The following is an 18,603-nucleotide window of genomic DNA, read 5'->3' as shown; positions in this document are numbered from 1 at the left end:
TAATGCTCAAGGGAACAATAGACCAAGAACCAATATGCATAATAAACATATATGCACCTAACGACAGACCTGTGAAATTTGTACATCAAATACTCCAAAAGATGAAAAAAGAGATCACAGGCTCAACAATTATAGTTGGTGACTTTAATACACCACTCTCTAATAAAGACAGATCATTGGGAAAGAAACTCAACAAGGAGGCTACAGATCTAAATAGCATAATTGGACAACTTGAGTTGATAGATATTTTCAGAGCTTTCCACCCACATGCAAAAAATTCACATTATTTTCAAGTCCATATGGCACATATTCAAAAATAGACCACATGCTGGGACACAAGTCGAACTTGAATAAATTCAAGCACATAAAGATTATACAGTCATCTCTCTCCGATCATTGTGCCATAAAGCTTGAAATTAACAGAAGGAAAGTGAAGAAATCACGGGCAAACTATTGGAGGATGAACAATTTCCTATTGCGAAAGGAGTGGGTATTGATTGACCCAGATCAGAAATGAAATCAGGAAGTTTATAGAAACCAATGAAAACAAAAATACGACATACCAAAACCTGTGGGATACAGCAAAGGCATTTATCAGAGGAAGGCTGATAGCAATAAATGCACACATTAAAAAAGAAGAGAGACTCATGGATGATATGCTGACACAAAACTTACACCAATTAGAGCAGAGTCAACAGAACAACCCTACTAATAGCAAGAGGATAGATATAATAAAAATCAGAGCAGAAATACAGGAGAGAGAAAACGATGGAAAAAATTAATGCCACTAAAAGTTGATTCTTTAAAAGAATTAACAGAATTGATAGACCTTGGGCAAACCTAAACAAAGAAAGGAAGGAACAAACGACATTTGCAAGGATGAGGGATGAAACAGGGGACATTACAACGGGCCCTAATGAAATGAAAAGGATAGTTACACAGTACTATGAAGGTCTGTATTCTAACGAATTCAACAATTTGGAAGATATGGACAAATATTTGGAAACACAATCCTTCCCTAGACTATCCCAGACGGATGTCAACAACCTCAACAGACCCACAGCAAAGGAAGAAATAGACAAGGTAATCAAGGGATTACCAACAAAAATATCCCATGAGCCAGATGGCTTCACAGGAGAATTCTACCAAGCATTCAGGGAAGAACTGACACCAATCCTATACAAACTCTTCCAGAACATAGAAAAAGATTGAAAACTCCCAAACTCTTCCTATGAAGCTAGTATAACTTTGATACCTAAAGTGGGAAAAGATGCCACAAGAATCGAGAACTATAGACCAATATCCCTAATGAACATCGATGCAAAAATCCTTGACAAAATACTGGCCAATAAAATACAAAAGCATATTAAAAAAAATTCACCACGACCAAGTGGGATTCCTATCAGGGATGCAGGGATGGTTCAACATACAAAAGAACATCAGCATTATTCACCGTATTGGCAGGAAACATAAGAACCACATGATAATAGCAAGAGACATGGAAAAAGCATTCGAAAACATCCAACACGCATTCCTGTTTAAGCCACTTAAGAAGACAGGAACAGAAGGAAAATTCCTCAATATTATACAAGTCATATATGAAAAACCAACAGCTAATGTGGTAGTTAACGGAGAAAAGACTAAAACAATTCCACTGAAAAATGGGGACCAGACAAGGATGCCCCTTGTCCCCACTCCTATTTAACATCGTACTGGAGGTTCTAGCTAACAACATAAGACAAAGAACAGATATTAAAAGTATTCAGCTGGGGAAAGAAGAGGCAAAATTATCATTATTCTCAGATGATATGATTTTATATATTGAAGATTCCTTAAACTCCACAAGCGGAGGGTTGGACGCAATAGAGGAATATAGGAGAGTGGCAGCATACAAAATCAACAAACAGAAGTCTATTGGACTGCTCTACACATCAGACAAGACCACAGAAGAGATGATTAAAAAGGTAGTACCCTTTGCAATTGCCAAACACAAATTGAAATAAATACGGATATACCTGACTAAAAAAATGAAAGATTTGTGTAAGAAAAATTATAAAACACTACTTCAGGAAATCAAGAGTGACCTCAACAAATGGAAGAATATCTCATGCTCGTGGATTGGCAGACTGAATATAGTGAAGATATCAATTCTGCCCAAGGGACTATATAAGTTAAATGCTTTCCCAATACAAACACCACCATCCTTCAAAATTGGAAAAACAGATTACCAACTTCATATGGAGAGAGAAGAAGGCCAGAATTAGGAGAGAACGCCTCAAGAAGAGGACAAAGTGGGAGGGCTTGCTCTACCTGATTTGAGCATGTACTATACGGCCACAGTAGTCCAAACAGTGTGGTACTGACATAATGACAGATATTCAGACCAATGGAAAAGAGCTGAAGACCCAGAAATAAAAACATCAGCATATAGGCAACTGATCTTTGATAAAGGCCCAAAAATATTAAATGGGAAGCAGATGCCCTCTTCAATAAATGGTGCTGGAAAAAATGGCTATCTACCTGCAGAAAAATGAAGCAAGACCCTTACCTCACTTCATGCACAAGAAAAAACTCAAGGTGGATCACAGACCTTGAGGTAAAACCCCAAACAATTAGGGCCATTAATGAGGGAATTGGGACAAACCTGAGAACCTTGGCACAGGGAATACATAGGCTATCAGAAATAGGGAAGGATACAAATACAGAGGAGTCACAAATAGATAAGTGGGATATACTGAAGATAGGATACCTGTGTACATCAAAAGAATTCACCAAGAGTGTAATAAGAGAGTCCACCGACTGGGAAAATATCTTTAGCAAGGGCACATCAGAAAAAGGCCTTATTACTAAAATCTACAATACTTTGCAAGCTTTCAATAAGAGGAAAACTAATTGCCCACTGAGGAGGTGGCAAAGGACCTGAACAGAAGTTTCACAGAGTCTGAAATCCAAACAGTCAATAAACATATGAGAAAATGTTCCCGATCATTAGTCATAAGAGAAATGCAAATCAAAACATCTATGAGATATCACCTAACACCCTCAAAGACAGCCCAATTTCAAAAAACCAGAAAGCAACAAGTATTGGAGGGGCTGTGGTGAGATAGGAACTCTCATCCACTGCTGGTGGATCTATAGGTATGTATAGCCACTATGGAAATCGATTTGGCGATTTCTCAAACAGATGGAAATTGAGTTACCATACGACCCAGCAATCCCTCTTGGGCATATACCCAGAAGAGGCAAGAAACTAACCACAGCCAGACATCTGTGCTCCAATGTTCATTGCAGTACAGTTCACAATCGCAATGAGGGGGAAACAACCCAAATTTTCATCAACAGAAGAATGGATTAAAAAACTGTGGTACATACATACAATAGAGTACTATGCATTGCTAAAAAGCAGTGATGAACGCATGAAGCATATCAATGCATGGGAAGAACTGGAGGAAATTGTGCTTAGTGAAGTAAGCCAAGCACAAAAGGACAAGTATGAGTCTGCTGAGGTAAGTTTATATATATATATATATAATGAGAGAGAACAGAAAGGTAAGTGCAAAAGGGGCACAGAGAAAAAGCTACTGTATACAAACACTCCAGGGATGAGGTCCAGGTAGTATGGCAGGGGCCAGACCAAATTCAGGGGTACATATGGTAGCCAACAAAAACGGGGGTGGAGGGAGGAAAGGGGAAAGAAAAAAAAAAGATGTGATGGGGGAATAGGGCACCAACCCACCCAAGGGGAGGGTATTGATTGTGTCTCCACGGGGAAAGAGGGACCAGATTTAAAGCCAGTGCCAGATGAATGCAGTGTGCCGGCAAGGAGTGGGGAGTCAGTAGAGGGGCCTGCGGGCTCAGACCCCATACCAGCTACGTGGACAATTACCCCTCACACCAGAAGAATTTATTGAAGAGGACGGCACTGAAACTCTTGTTATTTGAAGATGGTGTGATTTTACAGAGAGAGAATCCCCAGGCCTCCATAATGTGATTGATAGAAATAATTGAGAAATTTAGTGTAAGCTAGCAGGATACAAGCAGAAGTCAATTGAACCCCTATATATTAGTTATAACAAATAATAATAAAAATAGACATCAAGAAAACAATATCACTCAAAATAGCTATAAAAAGTTGAAATACTTAACCAAAGGAACAAACCTAACAAATAAACAAAATACATGTATAAAAAAACCTATAGAATATTAATACAGGAAACCTAGAGACCTACACAAATGGATGTATATCCTGTGTTCATGGACAGACTCAATATTGTGAAGATGTCAATACTACCTAAAGCAGTCTACAAATTCAACTCAATCCTGATCCAAATCCCAACATAATTCTTTAAAGAAATGGAAAAACTAATTACCAACTTAATAATGAGAGAGAAGAAACCCAGCTGTGATAGTTAAATCATTTTATGTCAACTTGAAGATATATAAAAGTGTTGGTGGTATCCAAGCTGTCAATCAGGTCACAGCTGTGTACATTGCGTTTTAATAAGGACGTGTCTGAGAACGTCTCCTTCTCTCTGCCTTCACTTCCTGCTTGATGGTCACCTTGAGAACTCTATCATCCCTGTTATGTTTCCATCGACCTTGGATCCACATGATGTCTCAATCACCAGCCTGTGATATTCCTGCAGTCTGTATCATTGCATGTGACTGGGTAAGTCCTATGAGGGTCTTATGAACTAGTATCAGACTTATGGACTTAAGTTGGACTGGGCTGAGTTTCTTCTTGATATATGCCATATATACTCAAGTATAAGCTGACCCAAATATCACAAAAACTGCATTAAAAATGTGCTGAAAAAACTCGACTTATACATGAGTATATGTGGTATGTACAATAATTACTTCTTGATATAAAGCTCTTTCTTACACATATATGAGTGTCACTGGATTTGTTTCTATAGTCAACCCAGCCTGATGCACCAGGATAAGCAAAGGATTTATCAAAAAGAAGAAAAATCAATGTATGTGGTCATGTACTAGTGGACTTCAAAACCTACTACACAGACGTAGTTAACAAAACAGCTTGGTACTGGTATAATGATACATACATAGACCAATGGAAAAGGAAGAAAGCACAGAAATAAAAGCATCTGACTACAAACCACTGAGCTTCAACAAAAGCCCAACAAACATTAAATGGGAAGGAGATTTCCTCTTCACCAAATAATGCTGGAAAAACTGGATATCCATTTGCAGAAGAATGAAACAGGACCTATTCTTCACCCTATGCACAAAAATGAACTCAAGGGGATCAGAGACCTAAATATAAAACCCAAAGCTATCAGAATCATCAATGAGAAAATTGGGACCAATCAAAAGGCTCTAGTGCAGGGCATACAAGGGCTACCAGATATAACAAAGTTAGCATATACAGTGGAAGACAAAATAGAGGATTAGGACTATGATGGCAGGTGCCAGATCAAATCCAGGGATACATATGGTAGCAAACTAAAAAGGAGGCGGGGGAAGGGAAAAATAAAAAGGAATGGGTAGCGGGGGAACAGGGCACTAACCTACCCAAGGGGAGGGTATTGTTTATATCTCCACAGGGAAAGAGGGACCAGACTTCAACCCGGTGCTCCAAGATGTGAATGCAACATGCTGGCATGGAGTAGGGAACCAGTGGAGAGGTCTGAGGGTCCGGCCTCAATCCCAACTATGTGGACACCTGCCCCTCCCCACAGAAGAATTTTTTCAGAGGACAGCACTGAAGTTGCAGCTCAGAGAGAGTGACATGTCTGATCAGAATATACGGGAGCAAATGAAGGGGCAAGAAGAGAGAGTGGAGCACATCCTGGACCACCAAGATAGAGGACAATATTCCCACTCAGAGCAGCCAATCCACAGAGAAGACCATATGACCGGCCCCACTATGAAACATGACATCCCTCAGTGACCCACAGCCCTACATGGAACAACAATGGAGACACAGTGTGGGAATTCCGCCCGATCTGATCCCACCACACTGAGGCAAAACACTAAGGGCATGCAACAGAACAGCAAGGGGAACAGAGCAAAGAAGTCCCCAGGGAATACCAAAAATAGACTCTGGGGCCAGGGCTTGGCACCTCATCAGACTCAACCGGAAAACACTCCTGAAGGTCAACAAACAGTCCTTGAACTAACTACAAGATTTTTTGGTTGTTGTTGTGATATGTAGGGTTTTTTTCTCATTGGCTTTTTGTTGTTGTTTTGTTTTCTTGTTTTCCCTTGTTGCTTGGTTTTGCTCTGTCTTGTTTTTGTGAATGTTATTATCTCGGCAGGTCTGTCTAGATGAAATAGGCTGGATGAACAATCTGGAGGAGAAAATAAGGGGACCGACAGTTCTTGGGGGACATAGGAGAAGGGGAGGTGGGGGGAAAGGAAGTGTTGTTAACAAACCCAGGGACAAGGGAACGACAAGTGATTCAAATTGGTGGTGAGGAGGGTGTAGGAGGCCTGGTAGGGCATGATCAAGGGTAATATAACAATGACACTAGAAACAGAAGGTCTTTATGCTTCAGGGAGCATAAGATCCTATACCATAAATTAACATGGAGGTCTCTTAGGTGAGCCAGAGGCAGACAAAAAACACAGATTCAGGAATAGATTCTGGGCTCCCACTTAATCCTAGTTCCAATCTAAGAAAAATTATGGCCCTGCTAAATGTGGTAAAAAATTTGATGGTTCCCAGCTATCAGATAGAATAGCATCTGGGGCTAAACCTTGTTTCCAAACAAGCAGCCATCTAAGTGATACGTCATGGAAGCCTAATATGAAAGAAGCACACTACCAGCCATGATCCAAGGATTGTACATTGCATAATCCAAATCCAAAGAGGGGAATAGTATTGGAGCTTAAATTGTGAGATTCTGGTGTGCAGAATGCTATGGATGATACTGGAAGCCCAAACTACATTTGCAGGATCTACACAGGGGATAAGCCTTTGGCGATTTCCCTTTAACCATAATTGTGGGATGGGAATAACCTAGTTATGGGAATAACCTGGTTATCAGATAGACAGCATTGGAGAGACAACTACAGTAGATTAAAATGATAAATCTGACTTGAATGGTTTCAATCTTGTCATTTGACCTCCCTTTTGATACATTTTGTGCTTGATGTTATTTTTAATATTTTCTGTTTTTTTTCATATTGAGATTTGTCTGTGCTGTATTTAGTCATTGATAGTAACTTCCTTAACTCCATTATGTATTTTTCTGTTTGATGGTATATAAAGCCCAGCATAAGTGAATCTAGAGCAGTGGTTTCCAAGCTTCCTAATGCTGCAACCCTTTCATACAGTTGTCATGTTGTAGTGACCCCCAACCATAAAATTATTTTTGCAGCTACTTCATAACTGTAATTTTGCTACTTTTATGAATTGGGTGACTCCTGTAAAAGGGTCCTTTGACCCCCCCAAAGGGGTCGAGACTCACTCAAAGGGGTTGAGAGCCACTGATCGAGAGAGTCAATACCTAGAATAAGGGTTCTTGGGAGGTATGGTACGGAAGCCAGGGAGGAAGGGTTAGGGTGAGCTGATATCAAGGAGTTCAAGGAGGAAGAAAATGTTTGGAAACTAATTATAGTGGCAATTGTACAACATTGCTCGATATAGTTGAACTGTGGAATGGTATGCTATCTGGATTAGCTCCTAATAACATGGTTTGAAAACAAAAGAAAACTATGAAGTTCACCCCTTGTGATTTGGCACTTGTATTCAAATTTCTCCTTAAAACACACATAACTTCCAACAAAGGCAATAATAAAGCCAGAGTTGTCCCTAACATGACACAATCAATACACGAACAACCCAAAACCACACTAACCCAATTTAAAATTTACATCATACATGAATAAAACCCAAAAATATGTGATGCACACAAGCAAGGAGGAAAGTCCTAATAATTGCAGTCCTTGCTTCCACAGGTGGTCATGTGGCCATAGCTGTTCTTTAGAACTATCTCCTATTCTCCACTCTCTATTCCATTTGCAATCAGCAAGCCCTCTCAGCTGGTGCGGTACTCAAACCGTCATTCCTGAAGAGTCCAGGCTATTAGTAGTCATGTCACAATCAATAAGGCAGCAAGAATAAAAATAAACACCTTAGCACATCAACTACAACAATTAGAAAAATGTAAAAAAAAAATGAACCATCACATATTAGAAGAAAAGAAATAATAAAGAATAGGGCATAAATAAATGTATCAGAAAAAAAGTATAGAAAATAATCAATGAGACAAGAAGTGGGTTCTTTTAAAAAATTTTAAATTGATAAACTACTGGCAAAGGAAAATGAGAAAATATCCTATTTTAATATTTCATATTTTAATAATTTAATATCTTACGCCAACTGCTGTCTTCCTTCCCCCATGGTTTCTATTGTTCATCGCCCTGGGGTGGGGGTGTGTGGTTATGTGTCAATCATTGCAATCAGTTCTCCCTTCCATCGCTTTTCTTCCCACCTTCCCTCTACCCTCCTGGTATTGCTACTCCCATTCTTGTTCCGTGTGTTATGAGCTCTGATCTCTTATTTGTACCTGTGTTCATGCTCTGGTCTAGCCCACAGTGAAAGGCAGGGCTGGGGTCATGATAGTGGGGGGTGAAGAAGCCTCAAGGAATCAGAGGAACATTTGTGTTTTCCAGTGCTATACAGTGTCCTGGTTTACTCATCCCTTCCTTGTGATCCTTCTGTGAGGGGATGTCCCAATGTCTACATATGGGTTTTGGGTCTCTGCTCCGACCCCCTCATTTCAACAACATGATTTTGTTTGTTTGGGGTCTTTTGATGCCTGTTACCCGATCCATTGATGTCACATGATCACAAAAGTTGGTGTGCTTCTTCCATGTGGGCTTGTCGCTTCTCAGCTAGATGGCTGCTTGTTTAACATCAAATCTTTAAGAACCCAGATCCTATATCTTTTGATAGCGGGGACCATCTGCTTTCTTCACCACATTTGCTTAAGCACCTGCTTCAGTGATCGTACCTGGAGCGTGAGCACCGCAGAATGTCAGTTTTTTAGAACAAAGTCTTCTTGCATTGAGAGAGGGCTTGAGCAGAGACCCGAAGTCCGTCCACTACCTTAGTGTATTGCTATATAGATATATGTACATAAGCCAATATCTCTATTTTTATGAATTAATGAATTTACATATGTACACATTTATGCTTATACCTCTATCCATAGCTTTGCTTTCTAGATCTTTCCTGTTTCCTTTTACCTTCTTCCAGTCTCACCATCACACTTGCCCTTCTTCCACCTCTCAGTAATTCCTCTCAGCTAGATTGCCATTGCTTCAACACCCTCAGGATCTCTATGTCCTCCTCAATGTTGATTATAATTCCCTAGCTGTTCCCTTGTCTATGGCATTGTTTTTTTCACCACTCTCTTCCCTGCCTCCTCCTCCCCACAAGTCGCTCTGGAACTGTTGGTTCCATTGCTTTCTCCTCAGGCTTGCTTCCCATGCCTGTCTTACATAGGTAGGCAAACCAACCATAACCGAGACCAAACAAAAAGGAAAACAAAGTTAGAATTAAGAGATGGAGAGAGACAGAGAGAGAAAGCATATACAATTCCAGGTCTGTCTGCTGACCTTTATGACTACCTCCACACTGGTCCTGGGGAAATTCCGGGAGCTGCCCCTCCGAGCCTGAAGTCTATTTTGGGGGCTCTTCAGGGAGCTTTGGGGCTTGGCTTTGCTCCTGTTGCTAGAACTAAAACATACAACATTGGCAAGAAATAGCTTTTACAACAAATGGTGCTGAAAAAAAAATCTAATTTCACCTGAAACAGAATGAAACAAGACCCATACCTCACACCATGTAAAAACAAAAACAAACTCAAGATTAATTGAAGACCTAAATATAAATCACATAAACATAAAGGCCATCAATAAAAAATAGGGAAAAACTTCAGGACCCTAATACAAGGCATAAACACACTACCAAACATAATGAAAAATATATGCACTATAGAAGATAAAATTAAAAACCACTAAACAGATGATATTTATGCATATCAAAAACTTCCATCAAAAAGCCCACCAGAAAAGTCACAGAGAACTCACAGATTGGGAGAAAACATTCAGCAATAATACATGAGATAAAGGGCTAATCTCTGAAATCTACAACATCTTAACAAGAAAATACAAATAATCCAACAAAAATGGCCCAAAGACATGAATAGACAATTTACCAAAGATGGTATCTAGGCAGCTAACAACCATGTGAAGAAATGTTCATGATCATTAACAATAACAGAAACAAAAATTAAAACAACAATGAGGTTTTGCCTCATACCAACACTTTTGGGAAATTTTGATGAAACAGAAAATAATGCTGGAGAGGATGTGGAGAGATAGAAATGCTTTTACATGCAGGCAGGGCTGTAGAATTGTACAATCACTATGGAAATCAGTATGGCACTTCCTTAAACAAATGCAAATACAAGCACCTTATGATCCAGCAATCGAGAAACCAAGAAACCAAGACTACCACACAAACAGTCATTTACACACCTATGTTATTGCAGATACGTACATAATAGCAAAAAGATAAAACAACCAAACACCTCAATTATTGAGAAATGGTAAACAGGTTGTGGTACATTCATACTATGGAATTTTATGCATCAATTAAAAGCAATGACAACTCTTAAACATTGCAAGACAAGGACAAAACTAAAGAACATAATCCTTAGCAAACTCAGTCAGTATAACAAAGATATTTAATATGACCATTGGTATAAGAAATAAGAAAGATGAAGAAACATGGATTATGTACCCATAGATAAGACTTTAATGACTATGAGGATGCCAGGGATTGGGGTAGGAACAGGGAAAGGTTCTGGGGGGTAACAATAAAACAAAATCATATGGTAGGTTCAATAGGTTATTGTTGATTTCATTTCTTGAGATGGGCTATGTAAATGTATATAGTACATGTCTTTAACAAGAAACAAGCAAGAATGCCAGCAGATTCCTTATTCCTCAAACCTAAATAGCGGTTTGAGTGGCTTTTTTTTAGAGAGGAGGAAAAGTAAAATTTAAATGGATTTGGAGTCTTAAGTGACAAAGAAGTTCATCGCCAACAAACAAAACAACTGTAATAGGTAAAGTAAGAGATAAGGCCTGATGATAGCATTCATAATGATGACAAGAAAAAAACATATTCAATATTATGTCCTGAAAAAAATATATGTTATAAAACATAATACGAGGGTAACCCCCCCAAAATCAGAATTTTTTCAAAGCTATGTATTTAAATTTATTTTACAAAACAACCATATCACCTTCAAAGTACCCTCCAACACACTTAATACATTTGTCAAATCTGTGATTCCATTCTTAAAAACATTTTAAAAACTCATCTGTTTGAATGGCTGATAGCACCTCCCTCGTTTTTTTCTTCACCTCTTCTACATCATCAAATCATTGTCCTTTCATGTCCCTGTTCATTTGCAGAAACAAAAAGAAGTTGCATGGAATGAGGTCAGATGAGTAAGTGGTGGGGGGAGGGGTGCGCGGGGATGTCAAGAGAGGCATGTTTTTTTTTTTGGAAACAAAACAAAAAAACCCCAAAACTGGCACACTGAGATGGTTGTGTGAGCAGGTGTATTGTCGTGGTGGCAAAACCGGTCCCCCATCTACCACAAATAAAGCCTTTTTGGTCGCACACTGGTATGCAATCTTTACAGAACCTCTAAGTAGAAAGCTTGATTAATGTCTGGTCTGGTGGAATGAGCTTCAAATGCACTACAAGTTGAAATTTTTGACTGTTTGGAAAATTGATGGACATGCAGAATGAGGTTTGTCATCAACTGACATTTCACCTTTTTTGAAAAGAGAAACCACTCAACAGAGTGTTTATCCGTAGTGCAGTCCTTGTAAGTGGTATTCATCCCCACAACAGTTTCTGTGGCATTTTCCCCCGAGCAGGAAACAAAATTTAACAGCTGCACGCTTTTTCTCTGAAATTGGCCATTACAGGTTCAAGCAAAACTGCTTTTACGAAAAAAATTCACTGTGACCAGAGAGAGCCTTCCCAGGAGACACCACTGGGTGCACTAACTCAGAGCGAGTTGCTCGATACTCGCTTAGCAGGAAATATTGTTCCACCCAGCGCAATTCCAGTTTTGGGGGATACCCCTTTGTACTTCTCCTAAAAAATATTTTAGTGCCCTTTTGATAGTCCATGACACTTTCAAGATTCTTCTCCAGCATTGATTCTTCTTCAGTCTTCCTTATTCAAAGTCCACATTTCACATGTATACATATCATGGCTTGAGTCAGTTGCACCTTAGTCCTAAAAGTAACATGTTTGTTTTTTCAATACTCTAGAGAGATCTTATTCAGCAGATTTACCTAATGCAAAGGGTCTTTTGATCTCTTGACTGCTGCTTCTATAAGCAATGATTGTGGATCTAAGCAAGAAAAAAAATCTTTGACAACTTCGATTGTTTCTCTATTTATCATGATGTAACCTAAGGCCCAGTTGTAGAATTTTGATCTTTTTGACATTAAGTTGCAATCCATACTGTAGGCTGCAATCCTTGATCTTTGTCAGCAAATGCTTGGAGTCCTCTTCACTTTCAGCAAGCAAGGCTGTATCATCTGTAAATTTCAGGTGAATAGGCCTTCCTCTAATTGTGAGGCCACCCACTTCTTCATATAATCCAGCTTCTCTGGTCATTTCCTCCACATACAGAGTGAATAAAGATGGTGAGAGGATACATCCGCACACACCCCTTTCCTGATGTTAAACCATGCAGTGTTCCCTTGTCCCATTCACACAACTGCCTCTTGATCCATGTACAAGGTCTGCACAAACACAGTGGAGTGTTATGGAATTCCCATTCTCCTCAAGGCTGTCCACTGAGAAGGCTATCATGTTTGCTATGGTCTACATAGCCATATAATTTGGCAGAGTCAGTAAAATAAAAGTAAACATCTTTCTGCTATTCTCTGCTTTGAGTCAAGATCCATCTGACATCAGCAATGGTAGTCTTTTTCCATGTCCTCTTTTGAATCTAGTCTGAACCTCTGGCAGCTCCCTGTCAATGTACTACTGCAAGAATCCATTGTTGGAGCCCTCTTATGGTATATCCCACTCAAAGCTAGCAGGTTTTTGAATCACCTGATGAGTATTCCAGAGAAGCACATCCAAACGAAGGATGTGTTGCTTCCAATACTCAGAGAGGCACACAGGTGCTGAGCCTCCTTGTTAGTTATGGGAGAGGGTGGGGCACATGCACGTACTTAACCTTCTCTCAGCCTGCCCCACACAAATGGGCCTCTAGATATTTCACTGAAGTAGAAAACGGCTGAGTTTGTTTCAGATTTATTTCCCATCCTCTAGCATTTACATTTTTCACCAGTCAGTCTAGAATCACTGATATTTCTTCCTACATGGGTCCAGTCAGCATAATGTCATCCAGATAATAGACTAGTGTGCCATCATAGGAAAGGGAAAAGTGATTCAGTTCCCTAGGGACTCAATAACAACCGAGTTCTGGAGAGTTGATTTACCTCTGGATAAAGCTGTGTAGGCATATTGCTGGGTTTTCCAGCTGTAAGACAACCAGTTTTGCTGATCTTTTGAAACTGGTACTGACAAAAAGTTACTGCCAGATCAATAGCTGCATCCTGGGTAAAGTGAAAAGTGGAAAACCCTCAACAAGATGCATTGACACAGTGGCTATAAATAACAATAACCATGGTCTGAAACCTAACCATTGTGAGGCAGGTTCATCACTGGGCAGGTCCATGAAGTAGTATACAGGGTCAACTAGGAAATGAAACCAAGTTGATGACAACTAAATGCATACCAGCAGCTAAAAATATCCCCAACCTTGGTGTCAGAGATTCTCTTAAAAAAAAAAAAGCAAATACAAATTTAGAGAAAGGTTTGTATTTAAAGAGTAATTTATATCGTTGGAAAAACCACAAGTAATCTTAAATATTTTAAAATAGAAGAAGCAATAAACTATATGCCCATACAAAGACCAGCATAAAGCCATTGCATGTTTTCAAAGAGTACGCAAAATAAGAAAAGTTTATGACTGATCTGTAAAAAACAACACAAAACTGCTTAGTAAATATTATCAAATTACATTACATCCTTATTATAAAAATTAGTCATATGTAAAAAACAGGGGTATGAGGATGTATGTTACTTTGTCTGATACTAATATTCTTCCTTGACAACCACTTTGACGCACCTATAAAATTCACAAAGGGATGGGAACTGATTGGGAGTCCAATCACAGTCCATTCTCTAGAAATATGCAATTGAGAGCAGGAGATTCTATGTGGCTGCTTTATGGGACTGTGACATTGTAACTTGAAAGGCAGTTCCTGTTTCCAGTTATCTCAGGAATGCTGCTAAGATCTAGGCACACCAGTGCAGTAAGACTCCTCCCTGATAATTCATTGCAATTACATTCTAAGATTCATAGTTTTCACTGGAATGCAAAGCAGGAAGTTTCCTTGCATGCCTGAGATGTAAACAGCAGAGCTAATCCCACAGGAATGTGGGAATGATCTGACTGGTTTCCACTTGGGCCAGGGGCTCCTTGAAGTAGCTTCTTGTTTAATATGCTCCAAGCACAGTGAAGAACTGATTGTACAACTAGCTTACATGTTCTAAAATTTCTAGTCACTTGTCTACATGTGCCTACTTTATAAGGACAGCCTCTGTCATCACTCACTAAAGCACTTTCTCTATACTAGATTCACAGACAAAAAAAATCTGTTCACTTGAAAACACAGGGAATCCAGGACAGATGATCCCTTCAGGACCAGTGGTGAGAGTGGTGATACCAGAAGGGTGAAGGGAAGGTGGGGGAGAAAGGCGGAACTGATTACAAGGATCTACATATAACCTCCTCCCTGGGGGACAGACAACAGAAAAGTGGGTGAAGGGAGATTTCGGACACTGTAAAATATGACAAAATAATAATAATTTATAAATTATCAAGGGTTCATGAAGGAGGGGGGAACAGGGAGGGAGGGGGAAAAATGAGAAGCTGATACCATGGGCTCAAGTAGAAAGCAAATGTTTTGAAAATGATGAGGGAAACAAATGTACAAATGTGCTTGACACAATGGATGTATGTGTGGATTGAGATAAGAGTTGTACGAGCCCCCAATAAAATGATTTTTAAAAATCTGTTCACTTTTATTTTGTGTCATATAATATAATCTTACCCAGAATTCCTCAGTGTCTGCAAAGACTTCATAGTATAGGAATTGAGCACTATCTGCCAAGGCCTGACAGTTACCCCCTTGGATGTCTCCCCAATGCCTGCATAGGGCCATAACAGAGTGGTTGCGGGGAGATCAGGTACAATAACTGGACACCTATGGGAAAATCCAACACTGGGCATGTGCAAACTAAGCCCCTGAGCCCAGCGGGGAGGTTCACTTGGGCGCATTGACTAGGCCTAGCCACATGACATCACACAGGTGGGCCTAGATGCAGCCTGTAAGATCAGCCAATGCCCTCAACTATACCTCCCCCCAACTAGGGGGAGAGAAGATAATAAGAGTCAGGCGCACAACCTGGCAAGCTCTATCTCTCTGATAGGTAGGTTTATTGTGCCAACCTGGCCAATAGGAACATGTACCATGAATAAGGTCGCAGTTTCATTGGAGGACAAAGAGAACTGATTGTACACACTCTCTTCTACTCTTCTCTTATTTGGGTGCGCTCTTGTGCAGCCTGGGCCCTGAGGCCTCAGCTCGCTCTTAGGCCTCTCTCTCAGGGTGCCCTTTTGGGATTTCCTTCTCTTGACCCCTGGGATTTCCTGTAAATACCTAAAACTTTCCTTTTCCTCATAAAAGTCACTTGGATTACAAACATGCTTCTGCAGTATGAATTTTTTCAGCATTACAAAGCAAGACCCGAGTTATACCATGCCACATACCTAACACTACTAGTATAGTACTTACATTTTGGCGGGCTCTATTGCAGACGCTAGAATGGAGTGACCGTCTCTGATAAGGTCCACATCTCTAACTAGTCCCGCAAGTGAATCATAGGCAGTGTGGTGAGAGTGTGGGATACTCAAGTCCATGAGTTCAACTTCTCTTTTGACCCAGGTACTTAAGCAAGTCAGTCAGTACTTCTAAGTCCTAATTTCTTCATCTGCATAATATTAGTAGCAACATTTACATCACCACAGGAATTCATTAATCAAATGTTAATTGCCTCCCTTTTGCATTACCATTTTTCCATTTGAAAACAAAATTAAAAGCAAAACTGTAAACTTACTGTAGGAATAAAACTACAATATCTAAACCAAGAGTCCATAAATGTATTCTTATAAGCTGTGCTTGGTAATGTTAGGGTCAGCAAGAGGTCTGGATGACTCATCCCAACACTGTCCTATATCATAAGGAGGTGCACAAGCTGTGGATTATATGACCAATCATTGAGCTGAATAAGGGCCAATCAGGATGTAAGAATAAGAGTCAAGGGGAAAACAGGATAGGAAATGAGGCAAGCCAATGGAGTCACACCACCCAACCCCTATAAAATCCAATGTTGTACCCCTCAATAGGGTGGTCTTCCTCAAATCGTGAGGCAAATGGCTTTGTGGTTGAAGTGTACTTTGATTATTAAATCTTTGTTCCATTTACTATCTTGTCTTGATGCCTTTCATGTGTGGCTCCCTCTGTTGTGGCAAACAATGGAAAAATTGCTAGATTTTTGCAGAGAAAAAAACCCAGTGACATCGACTTTCAGCACAGGTAACACTTGATACTCTGAGTCAGCAGGTTTCTGGGATCTATAGGCAGGTCAGCAATCTTTATGGCATTTCCCTTAAACTCTTCTGACAAATTGTTTTTGTATGTTTATGTTTAAACAACTTTGAGCTATAGTTCACATACTATAGATGTACAGTTCAGTGATTTTATTACTTACAGGTACATCTTGAGCAGCATAGAAAGGAGAAGTAACAAGTAAGATGAGTTCCTTTCCCGCGTGGCTAGCAACCTATGTTGTCTGCCTTCCCCATTTAATCTTGGCCACCTCCTTTAACTCACTCAGCAGCACCTCCTATGTGACCAACATCGGGCGGGGTGGGAGGTGGTGAGAGAGAAGCCAAAGCAGAAGCTGTTCCACTAGACTGGGACCCAACCATTCCCCCTGTCAGGGTCAGTTAGCAGCCTGAATGACCTATCCCAAATTGCCTAATCTGATCCACTTTGCTGGTCATGTCAGGGTCAGCTAAGGGTCTGTATGACCCATCTCAATGGCCTCCTACCATCCAGTCACATAGAGATGACTCATCCCAACACCCAGCAGGACAGGGACTCAGGTGAATTAAATGAGGTCCCTCCATTCAATACCTGTAAAATCCAGTGTCATATCCCTATATGTCATCAGCTTCCTTCATGATTGAAGCATATTTTGCTTATTAAATCTTTGCTCTGCGTACTGTCTGGTTATACTGTCTTCTCTTGATGTCTTGTGTGTGGACCTTCCTGTTGTGGTAGAAAACACTTGAGAGAAACTTGCTAGCTTTTCTACAAGGAAGAAAAGCCCACTGACATCAACTTTTAACACATAATACCCTCCATGGGAATGAAGTTGAAGCTGAAAATACATAGCTTATGGAAAACCAAAGGTACTGGATAAAAATGAAGTAAAAGAAATAAAATCATTTGAATATATTTCATAAGTATAAAAACAAGTTCAGGATTAATAAGAGAAATCTGAGCTTAAAACTTTTTTTACATAACATTTGCAAATTTCACATGTATAAAGTTCAGTGACATAAATTACATTAACCCTATAAAAATGCACACCAAAATCTGGAACACTTGGCATGACTACAATGGCTTAGACAGGCCTTACTCCAAATCTAATTTGTCCTAGGTTCTGTTTCTGTATTGAGGTGGTTGATGGGCAAATAAGGGAGGGACAGTTTGCCCTTATGGAGAATGTATTTAAAAATAGAATAATTAATCTGTAGAAAAGTGCTCACACTAGGAACTTACCTGAGTGTGTCCCTAATGATTTGTTAAAAACACCAGAATCTCTTTTCCTGTTTGTGATAATGTAATATTTAAATCTTGGAAGAAGTATAGTCAGGATGCTCCTTAGTGGCAAAGATGGCGAGACTCTGCACGTGTTATCAAGAGAGAGCAGTCTCTGAAAGGCATCATGTGAGGTAAAGTGAAATAAAAACCAAATTCACTTCCATCAAGTCGATTCCTACTCATAGTGACGCTATAGGGCAGACAGAACTGCCCCTATGAGTTTCTGAGACTTTAACTGTTTATTGCAGTACAAAGTCCGATCTTTCTCTCTCAGAGCATCTGGTGGTTTCGAACTGCTAACCTTACAGATCTAAGCCCAAGACATAATTACCGCGCCAACTTTCCTCCAGTTCCTAAATGCTTCTTACCCAACACCCCCCCCACTGTCATGATCCCAAATCTGCTTTACAAATCTGGCTAGACCAGAGGATGTATACTGGTACAGATAGGAACTGGAAACAGGGAATCCAGGACAGGTTATCCCTTCAGAAGCAGTGGTAAGAATGGCAATACCAGGAGAGTGGAGAAAGGGTGGGGTGAAAAGGGACAACTGATTAT

The 18,603-nt window shown here is 39.9% G+C and overlaps 1 protein-coding gene and 2 pseudogenes across 3 annotated transcripts in view; all 3 read right to left on the bottom strand.

Moving 5' to 3' along the window:
* TJP1 (tight junction protein 1) overlaps positions 1–18,603 on the bottom strand; it is a 430,437-nt gene that overhangs the window by 322,282 nt on the left and 89,552 nt on the right. The window lies entirely within an intron of this gene.
* LOC142456726 (farnesyl pyrophosphate synthase pseudogene) overlaps positions 1–18,603 on the bottom strand; it is a 124,747-nt pseudogene that overhangs the window by 33,818 nt on the left and 72,326 nt on the right.
* Positions 1–18,603, bottom strand: part of LOC142456958 (speedy protein A pseudogene) — a 33,402-nt pseudogene that overhangs the window by 14,191 nt on the left and 608 nt on the right.

The sequence above is a fragment of the Tenrec ecaudatus genome, chromosome 9, assembly GCF_050624435.1.
Source record: "Tenrec ecaudatus isolate mTenEca1 chromosome 9, mTenEca1.hap1, whole genome shotgun sequence".
Lineage (NCBI taxonomy): Eukaryota > Metazoa > Chordata > Mammalia > Afrosoricida > Tenrecidae > Tenrec > Tenrec ecaudatus.
The sequence above is the reverse complement of the archived record's forward strand: the minus strand, read 5'-3'. Positions and strand labels throughout refer to the sequence as shown.